The sequence below is a fragment of the Rhinopithecus roxellana genome, chromosome 11 (genome assembly GCF_007565055.1).
Source record: "Rhinopithecus roxellana isolate Shanxi Qingling chromosome 11, ASM756505v1, whole genome shotgun sequence".
In the NCBI taxonomy this organism is placed as follows: domain Eukaryota; kingdom Metazoa; phylum Chordata; class Mammalia; order Primates; family Cercopithecidae; genus Rhinopithecus; species Rhinopithecus roxellana.
Window position 1 is genome coordinate 31,845,267 of NC_044559.1, and position 16,413 is coordinate 31,861,679.

Here is a 16,413-nt window from a genome sequence, read left to right on the forward strand (position 1 = left end):
TGAGCCAGGATCGCGCCACCGCACTCCAACCTGGGTGACAGAGCGAGACACCGTCTCAAAAAACAAAAAAGAATGTGAATCGCCTCCCAGGGTTGTTTCAGGGTTAAGATAATTGCTGGTGGAAGCACTTGGTGTGCTACAGGTCACCAAATCTTGTTTGTTTTTGCAATCTGGACAGCAGCCCTCCAAATTTCAGGAGTTCTTAAGTTGTTTCTCAACCATTTATTCTAGCAAAACAATGCCAGTCTTCTGGGACTGGTTGGCCGGTCCTTTGAATGGCCCGGAACCTTCTCTGGGCCCTTCCCTTTTGTTGGCAGTGCTCCTGAGTCAACAGGGAGGGGCTAGGCAGCCTGGACCCAGAGGGCAAAGTGAGGGGGCCGCCTGCAATTCCTGGGAGCAGATTGCAGGTCTGAGGAAAGTTCCTGCTGAACCTGTTGCTGTCTGCACCCCACCCCCACCTCCTGTGGTCATCCTTGGACCAAGCTCAGGCCTCCAGTTTCCAACCAGGAGGGGTTGGGAAACCTCCTTTTCTGCAACTGCTATCTATGTCCCAGATGGTCAAAGCAGTGAATGGGCTTAGACTGGTTCTGCTGCCCTAAGTTCAGGATCCAGGATGCTTGGGGGTACCCCTGGTGCCTAGTCCTAGCTTGTTGTTCTACGTGGCACAACTCTAGAGAGGGCGTCCACATTGTATCCTATAGGATGGCACCCCCTGGAGTTGTGCAATGCAGATACCCAGCCAGGGACACCCCCTTCCCTCGAGTTGCAGTTGTTCCCCCAAGCCCAGGTGTTCCCATTTGCTCTCTGATATCTCTGTGGGCCCTAGAGCCTGATTCTGAGCCAGTCCACCGGGCTGGACCACTGCTACTCAGATGTACTCCCTGTATCACACCTATCCCCAGGGATCAACTCCAGGCTGCCCCTGCCTGACTCTGCCACAGCCTAGACACTGGGTTCACTCCTCATAATGCCTTACTAGGTCAGGACACTTGGATACTAACTTGGATTCAAACTCCTGGGCTCAAGCAATCTGCCTACCTCAGCCTCCCAAAATGTTGGGATTACAGGCATGAACCACCGAACCTGGCAACAGCAACTGTTAACTGCCCTCTTAGGCAGTGGTTGGACATCTATCTGGGCTCAACCCTGTAGACTCCCCATTCTCTTTTCTCACCATGATGATCCTACAAGGGTGCCTATCCTGAGTGACATTCCAAGCATGTTAGAGGAGGATGGCCCAAGAGACCTCCAAGTCTCTGCTTTTATAAGTGAGAAAACAGGCCCAGAGAAGAGACATGACTTGTTTGAGGCAACACAGCTTATTGGTATAGAGACGAGACTAGAATCCAGATCCCCTGAGTAGTTTTGCTGGGGTTACTTGGAGGGATTACGATATTTCAATTACATTATCTTGTGAATTTTCCAGGTCTAGTCCTAGCTGGACTCTGGCATTCAGCAAGGGACTCAAGAGAAATCATGGATTCTCATGCTTCAGGTGCATCAGTTGCACCTGGTGAGCTTGCTAAAAATGCAGATTCCTGGCCCCTCCCATGGAGATTCTGACTCACTAGGTTATGGGGAGGACCCAGGCATTTGCATCAGCAAGCCTGGGGGGTAATTCAATGCAGGTGCAGATCACCGATCACACTTAGAGTGTGTGACTGCCCTAGATGTCAACCAGGGACTTCCCCAGTAGCTCCTAGAATAGAAGCACCCAGCAGCTCCTAGAATAGAAGCGGCATTTATTTTACTGGGTGGTAGGTCAGGAGAGATATGAATGGAGACCATTCAAGGTAGGGACGCTCTAGTGTGAAAAAGGCTGGACAGTAGGAGGCAGAGAAAAGGAGATCAGCATGGCCATGGCAGAAGGGGCTGGTGGCAGCTGGTGGGTGGGGGAGCCGGCGAAGGATGGGGGTGGGAGCGTGTCACAGTCATCAAACTGGGTTTGGGAGCATGTGTTATGATTTTTAGTTGGGTTCGTACTTACTGTGCTTAGGCACAAGTCAATTTTCCAGTGCTCTTTATCTTTGTTAATGGCTAGAAGTGTTGTGGTTATTAAACGGCTCCTCGAGCTCTGATGGAATTCCTGCCGCTGAGGACAGAGAGCTCTGTGGAGTCAGCAATCCTTTCTCAGAGGAGAGACAAGGAACAGGGCCACTGCCCAGAGCCATGTCACTGTCAGCGAGGAACTCTGGGGTCACACACACTTTCTCTCCCTCTTCCATGAGCCACTACTACTGTCAGCTCAGCCCTGCTGATTCCTGAGTCCCCGTGCATGGCACACTCAGTGTACTCCATAGGTGCACTCTCTCTTGACTTCTTCACAACTGGAGAAGCAGGTGCTGTTATTCTCCCCATTTCATAGATGGAAAATGAGTCTCTGAGGGACAAAGTGGTTTGTCAAGGGTCAGACGACCAATAAGTGGCAGAGTTGGGATTCAAACCCAGGTCCACATGACTGTCAAACCACACTCTTAGCCACTATTCTCCACTGCCTACCTCCTGTTCCTGCATCTCCCTAAAGCCTCTAGACTCTGGGTCTGCCCAGAGCTGCTTGGATGAATTAGAAAGTCTAATTTAGCAATACTTCAGTTGCCTATGACTGAATTCCTAATTGTTAAATTCCAGAAACTGATTTCTCCAGTACCTCTCCTCCCTAGAAAGTAGATAAAGAAAGGCCTCCACCCACAGCACTGTACCCAAATAAATACTGTTTCTTCCTTCTTCTCACTTGGGAGAATTTGCCAGGGGAGCTGAGTCTGAGGGCAAGAGAGGAAGGAGGGCCCCAGGAGCTCTTCAAGTTCCTCCTGTTTCAGGGAGGAGAAGAAAGAGAAGCGGCTTGCTTTCTGCTGTCAGGGGACCTGGGGACAAAGAGGAGTGATCAAAAGGGGATTTCCCACAGCCCCAAAATGCTAGCCACATTGCACTTGTGACCTCTCCTTCCTGAGTGAAACTTAATTGTTGATTTGCCTGACACCTGTTTCCAACATGGAGTTGAGATGATACACTCATTAAGACAACAAAAAAGTTATAAACAAGGATTGAAGAAAGTTGGAGGCAGCAAATATATGGTCTGTAAGGGCTCATACAGCAAGAGAGGTGACTGGAAGCCTCCTGGGAGCCAAGGCAGAAAGGAAAAAAAAAAACAACAAAACATGCTCTGTCCTTAGGCTGGAGAGAGCATTCCAGGTTATCTGGGGAGATTGTTCTACCTGACTCTATATTCTGGAATAATTCTCCTGAGGGATGGCACAGAGGTACTGAGAGGTGTTGGAAAAATCCTTAGGGAGCTCACAGCCCAACATTGGAGAAGAGCATAGTGGGAGTCCCTTTAGAGGGGACATTGGGATGGCTCCTGGTCTGTGTGAAGTAGTTCCTGTTGTCAGGGCAACACCTCCCAGTGTCCGAAGGCCTGATCCTTGCTCACACCAGCCCAACCCACCTGAGAGTGAGTATGCTGGCTGGAGTTCATGAATTTTTGTTTGGGCTTATTTTCAAGCTCTGTTTTTCAAATATCTCTGTTAAGTGTCTGAACTTCCAGGAACCAGTGTTCACAGGCCAAGGAGGAGGTCACCATCATCTCTACTACCTGACTGCCCTGCCATACCCACCCAACATTAGAGAGCTCTAGGGTGGGGCCCCTGCTGTCTGGATTGTTGGGGGGAAATAAACCTCTCCAGCATTTATTCTTCGGGGTTACCCCAAAGGGATGACCACAGCCAGGAGGGAACCCAGCCTGACTGGGAAGTGCTGACTCCCTCTGGCAGAGTTTGGGAACTGCCCTTCATATCTGTCTGATAAGGAGCAGCCTAGGGAGGAGGGGTGCAAAAGGTGTGCCCCGTTTGCCTACGAGATCTCTCACCATCACTGTATACAAGCCTAGGAAGAAGAGAGCTTGCTGGCTCAGGGACAGATTTCCATGCTGGGAATTAGGACCTTGAGTTCCTGGGTCAAATCTACAATGAACTCATTCTGAGATGTAGACAAATGTTTACCTTCTGTTGCTTCAGTTTTCCCGTCTGTGCATTTGATGTGTGCCTTGTGTGTGCCAGAGGTTTTGAAGGAGAAAATAAGATAGGAGTGGAGACTTGCTGTCAGTCACAATAAGATAGGAGTGGAGACTTGCTTCTCTACCCGAACTGTCCCACATGGGCCTGTGGGGAGTTACGGTCCTTGTTACCATCCTCCCACCCCCAGCAGAGGAGTCTACCCATGAGGCAGGCTTGCTTGGGGTCGGCCAGCCCGGTCTCTGTGGTTTTTGCCTCCTGTGCTCCTCATATGCCTTAGCTTGGCCCTCTACCGACACTACTTAACTCCACCTCCTCTCCACTCACCTTCTCACCCCCACAGCCTCCATTTGTGGTTCAGCCATGCTCAGTGCTCAGGGGTTCCCAAATAGCCCCCTTCCAGCTCCTTGATTTTGCACATGGTTTTCCCACTGCTGGGAATACCTTTTGGCCCTTTCTGTCTACCTGGAAACGATGACTTTTTTTTTTTAACATTCTACTTAGGTGTTATCTTCTTTACGAAGCCTTCCTTGGCTTCTCTGACCTCCCTGCAGGTATTACTGGACCCCACTGTGTCCCAGAACACTTTGTACCCCTAGCCCAGACACCCACAGAGGCCCCTCTTTTTTTTTTTTTTTTGAGACGGAGTCTCGCTCTGTCTCCCACGCTGGCGTGCGGTGGTGCGATCTCAGCTCACTGCAAGCTCCGCCTCCCGGCTTCACGCCATTCTCCTGCCCCAGCCTCCCGAGTAGCTGGGACTACAGGCGCCTGCCACCATGCCCGGCTAATTTTTCGTAGTTTTAGTAGAGATGGGGTTTCACCATGTTAGCCAGGATGGTCTCAATCTCCTGACCTCATGATCCGCCTGCCTTGGCCTCCCAAGAGGCCCCTCTTTTATAGCCCTTATCATGTTGCCTTGTTACCTGTTTCTAGATTTGCCTCTGCAGTAGTCATTGAGTCTCCAAGGGTAAGAAGTGTATCCTGCTTCCCCTGTGCACACTGGTATTCCCACCACAGAGTAGATACCAGTGAATGTTAGTTGAAGGACTAAGTTATCCCTTGCTCACCTCTGGGACTTGCTGGAGCAACAGAGACCTGAGTCCTAAGTCTCTGCCCAGTCATACTCTGCCCAGGTACCATGAGGACTGGCACAGCTGGCTGGCTCATAGGAGAAGGGTGGGTTCTTGGAGCAGTGCCAGGGAGCACCCTACCCACCCACCACCTTCCCTTCCCCTGCCATCCTTCCCTTCCCTGGTCCCCCTCTCCTAGGGCTGGCAGTTGGCTCTGACAGTGGATAATAGAGCCCTGCTTACATTGCCCAAAGCTTGGCCTTTTAACAGCTGGCTTCTTCTATAGCCACAGAGCCAGGCCTCCTATGTAGGCCGCATCTCTCTCTGTCCCCAGGGGCATCTACTCCCCAAACCTGTCTGTCCTCACTCTGCACCTCCACCTAGCCAGGCCCACCCAGTTCTCCAGGACCTTCCCAGGCAAAGCTGAGAACAAAGCAGGGTTTATGACAGTTCTGTCAACACTGGGTGGATGGCCTTGGTTCACCCCGCACTTTGCAAACCACGCCTGCCTGCATGCCTGATGCCCACACCTAATCAATGCCTCCAAAGACCCAAGGGCTGCAGGGAGGCTCCTGGCACCTTCCTCTCTTCATGTCTAAAAAGCACTGGGAGACTTGGGTCAGTGAGTAGGAATTTCATAGCCCTGGAAGAGAGAGATCTTGGTCTAGATTGATTAGGCCAGCCAGATGATTAATAATTAAACTTGACCTGTTCCCAGCCACACACATACCCTGCAGCAAGGAATTACCAGAGAGCAGGGACTGAGAAGGAGGCTTTGAAGCTTAGCTCTGAAAGCTCCCAGGGAACTAGGCCTCTTAGTCTCAGGGGTTCCTGCCTACCTATCCCAGGTCTAGAAATCCACCTCCTAATAAAACCTTACTGACTTTTTCCACAGGCTCTGAGCTCAGAGCAGGCCTTTGGCAATTCCTAGGGTGCAGGCAGCCTTGGCAGCTCTGCTCCAGGGTGGGATTTGCAGAGCAGATTGGACTTCAGCTGCACCTGTGTTGACACACGATTTCCTCCTGAGCCCCTCCTGAGCACAGCCTCTCCCCTTTCTTATTTATACTCCCACTGCTCAGCACCCGGCAAAGGGCATGGCACGCTCAGCATACCCAGGACTGGCTTCTTGCATGATCCTGTCACAGCAACAGCGTTCAGCTCAGACAGGTGGGAACTGGCCAGTCAGGGCACAGCCCACTCATATCAGCAGGAGTCTCCTAAGCTCTCACAGGGGTCTTCCCCAACCAAGAGAACACTGAGACTCCACAGCTGGTTGCTGGACACCATAGAGGCTGAGGACCCAAATACTAGGGTGCAGCTGGGTGGCCAAAGTGGGGCTCCTTTCCTCCCTCTCTCTGTAGACTCATCCTCCCAGCTTTTCCCTTGTTTTTTCTAAGGTCCTGGGGAAGCATGATCTTCTCCCCGTAGGCTGCCTTCCTGCCGCCCCTTCCTGCTTCCAGCTCCACATTTCCCCAGTTATGGGGCTTCTTCATCTGGGGGAGGCCACTCATCAGCATGTTGTCCAGTCTTTTGTGGCTGGTTTTTACTTCAGGTGTAGGGGTAGGAGTATGACTTCAGCCTCTCTGATGCCTTGGTCTCAAGCCAGTTAGGCTAATGCAACCCTTCGGCTTTGGGATGAGACAAATCCCCCAAGCTCTCTACAGCCCAGATTTCCCATCTGAGACAGCCCAGCCAGCCCAGGAAAGCCATATGAACCCTGTGCTGCCCATCCTGCTTTTTCCACTGAATTGCAGGGTGACTTCATTGGGTCACTTCCTTTTCCCCCTACCTCCCCTCCTCACCTCCAGGCCTTTTCCTCCCTGGAAATGAGACCATTATCCTGGCCCGGCCTCCTTCCCTACTGGTGTGAAGTAGCAGAGAAAGACATCAACCTATTATTTAAGCACGTGTGTGCAAGTGCATGTGTCCACACGTGCATGTGTGCAAGTGTGCATGCGTGCATCTGAAGCTCCTGAGAGCAGTCACGGTTGGCAGTTTCAAATCTGAGCCTTCCCAGGATGCCCTGTCATAGGTAACACTCACATCCATCCTGGCCCTGGGCTACAACCCCTCTATCTGCCTGTTTCTCTTGGCTCCTGGTTCAACAAGTATTCCTGTGGGACTATGCAAAGCCTCTATCTCTTTCCCTTTCCTTGCTAAAGAAAATTTTAACTGCCAAGCATTTACTCCTCTCTCTCTTTTTCTTATTAAGTAGAGCAGCTCAATCATCTGGGTTGGGGAAGAGCCAGAGGAGCGGGGCTGCGGAGAGGCCCACCAAGGATGGTTGAGATGGACTCCCAGAGAGAAGAGGGAAAAGCAGGGGAGGAAGAAAGAGAACACACTCTCACACTCTTTCTGCGGAAGCGGTCAGGGATGTTTTGAGGTGTTTTGGTGGAGAGTAGAGAGAGAATGTGTCTTCTGCATAGCTATGAGGTATTAGAGAGTTGGAAGCCAAGAAAAGGAGAGATTTAACAACATGTTGCTATGTATTACATATCTGATCTCACTTTATGTTCTTTGAAAGATCCAAGTAATATTTTTCATCTAATCTAAGATTACATCAATTGTAACTCTCTCATCTTTATTTTTTGTACAACTAAGAAAGAAAACAACACTGTCAGTTAAACTCTTAACACACATTTGTTGAATACATCCTAGTTTCAGGAATGTTAAAATGTAAAAAAAATTGTGTGTATTAAAATATATGGATAAAGTTCTTTTAGATTCTTTAATACACAACAACGTGCTGGGACTGGACTTCATGGGGCTCTTAAATTTCTTCTGTTGACGGTCGTGCATCTGGGTCAGTCCTCTCCTCCTCACCCTGTTTTCATCCTGTAGCCTCATAGCACCTACTCCATGTGCCTGCACATAAGACGAACTCATTTAAACAGTTAAATGTTGAGCAATCACATATTCTCAAGGGACTGTAGTCAAGTCCTCTCTTAGTCTTCATAGATTTTGTTTCATTCTAATGACAACTTGAAAGATGGATAGAAAAATAGGTACATGTGGGAGGGCACAATGGCTCACACCTGTAATCCCAGCACTTTGGGAGGCTGAGGCAGATGGATCACTTGATGTCAGGAGTTCAAGACCAGCCTGGCCAACATGGTGAAACCCTGTCTCTACTAAAATACAAAACAGCTGGGCGTGGTGGTATGCGCCTGTAATCCCAGCTACTTGGGAGGCTGAGGCAGGGGAATCGCTTGAACCCAGGAGGCAGAGGAATCGCTTGATTCCGGGAGGCAGAGGTTGCGTTGAGCTGAGATTGTACCACTGCACTCCAGCCTCGGTGACAGAGCAAGGCTCCATCTCAAAAAAGGAAAAAGAAAAATAGGCACATGCACAGAACCACATCCACACATCCCCCCATACCCATACCATAGTCTGGACATCTGGATGGTCAAATGACTTGACCCCTCCACCCCCCACACCCACCCATGTATGTTTGAGTTTATGATAGCATTGGTGCCAATAGCGTACCGATTGCTCTGATTATCCCAGGCTCTTGAGGAGAGTATTGATGGAGACTTAGTACACAAAGGACATATTTGTGCATGCAGAAGGCAGTGTGGTTTGCAGTGGTCTAAGAAAGAAATGTCTTTAGTAATTGAGAGCCTGGGGACAGATCAGATTGCCTGGAGGGAAGAAAGGAGGTTTTATGGCAGAGCCCTTAAAGACTTCCCTCATCTAAGGGATGTGCAAAGAGTCTGAGAAGCAGCAGCCAGAGAATTAGGAGGAAATCTGGGAAAGTATGGCATCGAGGACATCTGAGAATGAGAATATTTCAGGAGCGAAGAGTTTTGTTTACTAGAGTTGAATGCTCCCGATCGATTGTATTAGTTCAGTGCACCAGTAATTCTGAATGTAAGTAAGTAGAAGATTCAGAGTGTTAAACAGCAAAAGTGAAAAAGCTCAGACAGGTCAAATTGTATTTGAATGAATGCCATTTTTAAACTGCAATGGCTGGTGTGACATAATGAATTTCTATCGACTTATGAATGGCCCAGAGAATCATTCTGCATCCCCAGTTTCTAATATCTGAATCCCTTTTGCCTTGCTCTATCAGCCACTCCTGAAGACCCACTGGATTCCAATTCCTGAATCAAGTCTGGCTAAGATAGGAAACATATAAACAGTCATACCCCAACATTGTTGATAGGAGCCACAGAGAGAAGCACCTGCCCTTGCAAACACACATAGTACCCACTGCTGCAGCCACATACACAACCTAAACAAACCTGGGTCTGGTTGCTTCATCCTGCCTGCTGGACTGAGCTAAACTGGCTGCAGGACCTGGTGCCCTCAGGGGCAGGGCTCCTGCCTAAGAATCTTCTCATCACCTATAATTCACTCTCCTGCCTGGTGCTGGCCTCGGGCTCTCCCAGGAATAGGCCCAGCCACTAGTCTAGACACCAACTTCTTTTACCCTATTGAATTGATGTTGTACATAAGTTATTTTTGCCTGTGCAATATCCCTTCCCTCTTGTTCCTGCAAGAAAACCACTGCTTCTTGCAGGAACCCATTCCCTGTGATTTGCATGGGCCCATCTGTCCTGTCCTTCTCAGAGAGGTGTGATTAATCAGAGAACCTCATCCTCCCATCACAGCAATTGATTCAGGATGAGGAACATGATCCAAATGGGCCAATCAAAATCTTCCCTGTGATTTTGTCAGTACCATCAAAAAGACACAGTCTAATTCTGGGGTTGCTAGTTGTAAGTCAATGGTTCTCGAAGTGTGGTCTGCAGATCCCTGCATGAGGTCAAACCTATTTTTATAGCCACATTGAGATTTTATTTGCCTTTCTCACTATGTTGACATTCACACTGATGGGGCAAAAACAATGCTGGGTAAAATTACTAGCACCTTTGCTGTTCTGTGGGAAAAAGCAAGAGGCTAGGAGCTGAGCAGTAGTCCTATGAACCCTGTGCTGCCCATGCTCTGCCCTGTAGTTACAGAGATCATGTCCACTCTCATACCGCTCCAGGGCACCATGGATATGGTAGTCTATGAGAGTGGTCCCACCAGAGTTGTTCAGTTCACAACCCACACTAGGTGTGCCCAGTGGTCCTGAGAGCTCTACTTTCCAAACTATGTTCCATGTGACTCTGGTGCCACAAAATGCAACTCACAAAAGAATGCCATAGTTAAATAAGCTTGGGATGACTGCATTCTATATACTTCTCTCTTGAGACTCTCAATGGAAATCTGCACAGAAAGGTTTCACAACCAAGTAACCTGTTTTCCCTAACTATTTCACCATGCAATCATTTTAATTCAAGGAATATTTATAATGTACCACGGAACACTGGGCTTTAGCAAATGCTCTTGAACACTACTACAAACTTCATGACAGCAGAGACTGTCTTATTTTCTGCAGTATGCAGTATGCTCATGGCCTGATATGGTGCCTGGCACATGAGAGACCCTTGAAAAATTTGTTAAATAAATTAATGAGTCTATGAATGATTGATGCTTTCACAAGTATCTGATCTCCTTAGTATTCTCTATATTTACAAAAGGTGAGGTCCTTGTAGTGCATTATTTATGTCATTTTGCCAACACTGAACTCTGTGCTGTGGTCAACTGTCTTCCCAAAATGATGTTTTTCAGGATGCAATGAGATTTTATGCATTTGAATATGTTCCCCCTGTGAGCAGAGCTGGGCAAGTACAACTGTTTCCCATTACCCAGCCTCTCTGAGGCCGCCCTTCTTCTGTGGTTTGAGCTGGAGAAGAAGCACAGCCAGGCCCTTCCCAGTGGTTTTTGTGTGGTTGACAAAGAGCTAATGCCAGCCTTGGAAAAGGAAGGTCTGCAGCAGTTCTGACTCTGCTCAGTTGAGAAATAACGAAGCCCCCGGGACCTCTTCTCTGGAGTTGTCAGGCTCAGACTTGTGTTTCCTTCTTTGAGAAGGAAGAGGCACCAAGAACAGGAGTGAAAGTGTCTTGGAAACCCCAAGGTTTTAGAAAGTGTAGGACTTGGGAGATTGAGGCCAGAAAGAGAGAGACAGAGAGAATGAGAATATTTTACTCTTTAGTATCCTCAATTGCAGGGGCTGACAAACTACAGCCTGAAGCCAAATCCAGTCCACTATTTTTGTGCTGCCCTCAAGCTAAGAATCAATAAAAAAATTAAAAGAATATTTTGTGACATATGCGAATTATGTGAAAATCAACTTTCATTTTCAAATATGAAATACATAAAATCTCTTTACCCATCAGCATTAACAGATGAACATTTGCAATTGATTTTAATGATAGAATACTTTGAACCCCAACTAAGGAAAATGCTATTTCTGAAAAAAGAATTTTAATCTTCTTATTAGGAGACCTGTTCTATCTAAAAACTGTACTCATTATTATATTTTGAACTTCACTAATAAAAATATCATAGGAATTTGTTTTCTCTTCTGCTTTTTAAGTACCTATATCATAGCCTCGATTTTGCCTCTTGCCTGGGAATCCTAGACTTTTTTCGAGACAGAGTCTCACTGTGTTGCCAAGGTTGGAGTGCAGTGGTGCCATCAGGCTTATTGCAGCCTTTATCCCACCAGGCTCAAGCAATCCTCCCACCTCTGCCTCCCAAACAGCTGGGCTATAGGTACTTGCCACCATGCCCAGCTGATTTTTAATTTATTTTGTAGAGGTGAGGTCTCACTATGTTGCCCAGACTTACTAGCTGATTGCTTACAGAAAATGTCTGCCAATCCCTGCTCAAGTGGATTATCTACAATGACTTAAACTGTTATATATGGCAGGGGAAAAGGGAGTCTAAGTGGATTCTTCCTATATTCATTTAGTCACCAGGTTCTTCTAGGAGTCTTCTATGGTCTTGAGTGTGCAATTGGTGAACAAAGCGGACACATGGGCCTGGTCACTGTCCTCAGGGACTTTACTATTCAGAGGCAGGTCACTGGAAATTGATCAGCCTGCATGTACATGTCAATAGGATGATAAATCAAAGTGAACCCTGACAGCTTTGGAATTTGAAGTGTGTCAGCTGGTCAGTGAGTCACATTGCCCAGGGCATGGCTACCTAGAAGTGCTCTGTGTGAAACGGTCTGGGAGGAAGGATCAGGTGAGTGCCATGAGACCAGCAGGGGAGAAGCTAAGCCCAGGAATGTCAACCAGGATAGGGTTGCTCTGTCATATTGATTCAGGCAGTTGGTCAGAGAGTTAGCCAAAAGCAGCACCAGCACATGAAAAACAAGGTGGAAAGCGGCATCCCAGGGCAAAGCTGCCTGCTAAGGCCTTTTTCACATTTTCTGTCTAGGGTAGCTAATGAGATACCTTAGCCTCTAAGAACTCCTGAGCACAGCAAGGGTGCAGGGATGGTCCTCTCAGGAGGCTAAGTACTTCCTTCTAACTTTGTTTCATTTGTAACTTTGTTTCATTTCTTCAGATTAGAAATTTCTCTTTCCTTAGGGCTGCAGCCTTTAGAGGAGTCCACAGTAATCTCCTTTCGTCCTCTCAGAAAATCTGTGGATAAGACAACAGGCACATCATCTTTCTCACAAGTCACCACTGAGGAAACAGTACAGAGAGGAAGAAAAAAAGCATCCCAGCAAGACAATCCAGGCCACTCAGTGACCACCGCCTAGCACCTCCAGGAACAGAGGCAAAGGTTGGAAGCAGGGTGTGTCCCCAGGATATCCCTGCAATTCACCCTTTCTCCTCTGCTTCCAGAAACATCCAAGCAATGCCTCCAGGGTTAGTCATAGACTTAATCTTGTCTGCCTGGGTCCTTAAGATCCCAGGTAGAATCCTGCAAGCTATTCTTCCTAACCCCATACCTCGGGAGTAGCCTACCAATGTGAAATGAACATGGGCTTTGGGGCCAAATGAACCTCACCCAGAGCCTGGTTCTGCTACGCAGTAGCTCTATTATTTGACCTTGGCAAGGACAACTTCTATAAGCCTCAGTAAACTTACATACAAAGCAGAGAGAATACTTTCACCTATAAAAAAATACATGTAAAGAGAATAGTCTCCTTCCTCACCAATCCAATACCCTTCCCAGGCATGTATCAATAATACTTTGCTTCAAATGCCTCCAGATTTTCCCTAGGCTTATACTGACACCACAAATATATATAGATATAGATACACATGCATATTTTCACTAACTAAATATTAGCGTACATATTGATCTGACGCTCGCTTTGTTTCTATTCAACAATATGTGTATATCATTTCAAGTCCACACAGATAAAATATCATACTATTCAGTGACTGTATAATATTCCCTAATATGGATAAGTGATAATTAACACAACCTACTGATGGATGTTTTTCTTGGTTTAAAGGTTTTTCTATTACAAATCTTGCTGCAATGGACGTGCAGGTTTATGAATGTGTTATTATTTCTGTAAGACAGAGTACTGAACATGGAATTGCTGGGTCAAAAAGGACACACATTTAACATTTTAGTAGATTCTATGAAATCACCTTCGTCCCAAAGTTGTGCCAATCTACACTTGCATTAGCAGTGCATGAGAGAACTTCAGATATCCTTGCAAGCACTTCGTACTATCAAGTTTTTAATTATTGCATTTCCCTGACAACAGAGAACATCTTTTTATGTTTATGGGCCATTTGCCTTTCTTCTGTGAATTCTGTGTTTATATTTCTTTCCTATTAATCTATTTGGATGTTTGAGTCATTCTTACTTATAGGCACTTTTTGTACATTAAGCATGGACATCTGTTGGCAGAGAGAAAAGACACTGTGTTTTGAAGCTCCCAGGGGTGAGTATCTAAAGCAGGTACTGAGGTGCCGGAGTTCTGTGTTTGATATTAGGAACATTAATCTTTCACGTTTTAAGTGTTGCAAATATTGTACCTAGGTCTATCATTTTTTTGAACTTTGTGCTGTCTTTTATCATGTAGAAGTTTAAAATGTTTCAATATTCAAATCTGTAATATTCTTCATGGTTTCCTGTCTTGCATAAGCAGTCTCCCCATGCTAATGTTATGTAATTATTTTCGTCTGTTTTCTTATAATACTTTTATGGCTCCATATATTTATAATCACATCTTTAATATTTCAGAAATGTATATTTGGAATAGATGAAGAATTTATATTCTCAGCATACAGGATGTGTTTCTGAGGTTGTCTTCTCTCATCACTCTAAATGCACTGGGGGGGCTCATTTTTGAGTAAAAGAGGTCAATGTCAAATATGATCCCATTATTGTACTCACTTATATAAACAATTCTACAATTTGTTAATATTGATTATTAACTAGAATGTTAATACTGGTTATTTCCATGTGATGGGTTGCAGATGTCAGTTTTTTCATCTTATCATCTATATTTTCTTTTTCTACATAAACAATTATGATCTGTGTAGTCAAATGTATTTAAAGAAAAAAGTGTCAGGAGGGCTGCTATTCAGTCAATATCTCATATTGGGCAGCCACCTTGGTGGCCTTGAAAAGCACTAGACTGTAAACTTCTTGAGGGCAGCCCCATGCTTCTTGGGTGCCTCTCCTTATCCTAGGGCACAGTGAGTCCCAGATAGAGGTGTGTAACTCAATGGGTTGCATTTCTCTACAAGCCCGCAGTGTTTACCCTGACGTGAAGATAACAGCTCTACTCACTGAACAAAGACATTTCTTCTGGTCGCAAATTTTATTTCCTGATTCCCCCTTTTATTGCCTCCCACAGTGGGTGTGGCATCTGTGTTGGGAAAAGTTCACACTCTAAATTCAAGTGAAGGCAAAATGAATTTACATTCCAGGCCAACTCATCAACAAACATGTTTGTTAGTATCATTTCTAAGTCTTCAAGAATAATTCAAGACCAGCCGCGCATGGTGGCTCATGCCTGTAATCCCAGAACTTTGGGAGGCCAAGGCCAGTGGATAACCTGAGGTCAGGAGTTCGAGACCAACCATGGCCAACATGGTGAAACACTGTCTCTACTAAAAGTACAACATTCTTCGGGTATGTTGGTGCATGCCTGTAATTCCAGCTATTTGGGAGGCTGAGTGAGGAAAATAGCTTGAACCCGGGAGGCAGAGGTTGCAGTGAGCCAAGATTGCACCACTGCACTCTAGCCTGGATGACAAGAGCAAAACTCTTGTCTCAAAACAAAAACAAAAACAAAAAGAAGAAGAAAAAGAAGAAGAAGAAGAATTGAAGACCAAAGTGATTGCTCCTTACTGTCCTAGCGGTTAATTTGGGTAGTGTTTTATACATTTTCAGTACAATAGCATCTCTATTATTTGATTTCATCCTCGGATCAAACTCTGGCATGCAGAGAACAGCTATAACTGTGCCCTCCAGAGCACTCGTGAAAGATTTACATCTTTTCCAATATCTGAAGTTTCAAGATATTGAAAAGTTTCCCACTTAAGCACCAAAACTTTATTTACTAGAAACATTTGTAAGAAAATTTTCCTAAAATAACATTCGGTAAAAGCCCTGCCTTGTTAAACAGTAGTTACAGAGTACAATCATTTGAAATTTCCTTGGAAAGCCTTTGTAAGTATCAACTGTCATACTAGTCTCCTAGGCAGATAGCTTTGTAGATACTGCCATGTGTAAATGCGTTTGCCCCAGTACTAAACCGTTCCCATTGCTTTGGAAAATCTTGCTTCTGCCCTACAGTTTTTCTTTCCATTTCCTTGCTCTCTCTTTGCTTTTTATGTTTCTGTCACCAATCAGTGTGCCTATCTCTAGCAGCTGAACTTCCTGCTCTTCAATTGTTTGTCATGTACAATAGGCTCGGAAGCCAGAAAACCAAGCATATTCTCAACACGTAAACCAAGGACACACAGGCTCCAGGAGGAACTCTAAGGGGCTTTTCTCTGAGTAAAGATGAGAGACTGACAAGCAGAGTCATTTCTTCTGCTCATTCACAGGTCTTTTGAGATTTTCTTCTTTGTTTTCACACTGATGAGGTTTTACTGCACTAGCCCTTATTTTACGGATGGGGACATGGATGCCAATGAGACAAGATGACTCAGTCAAGGCCACACGGCAAGTGAGTGGGTGTCTTTCTCCATCCATGGCCCTGTCAGTTTTGGCTTGGATGAGTCAAGTGGTGGAAGTGTGGCTAGGGCAGAGCTCACTAGCACCTCTCCTGGATTTTTCTTCAGAAGAGTGGGTCAGCTGTAGCCTCTCTGGGAGGTTTAAACAACTCCATGATACACCTGGATCCCTTCTGCTACTGAAGCAGGCCCCTTCATTTCCAGAAATTAGAGCTTGCTAACAGCTGTGTTTACATTCAGAGCCCTAGTTTATTGCTGCGGGTCCTGGAAGGGATTGTTGAAGCTTATCTTCTCTAGATAGCAACATGCTGAGGGTTGCACAATTCTGACCCAGAT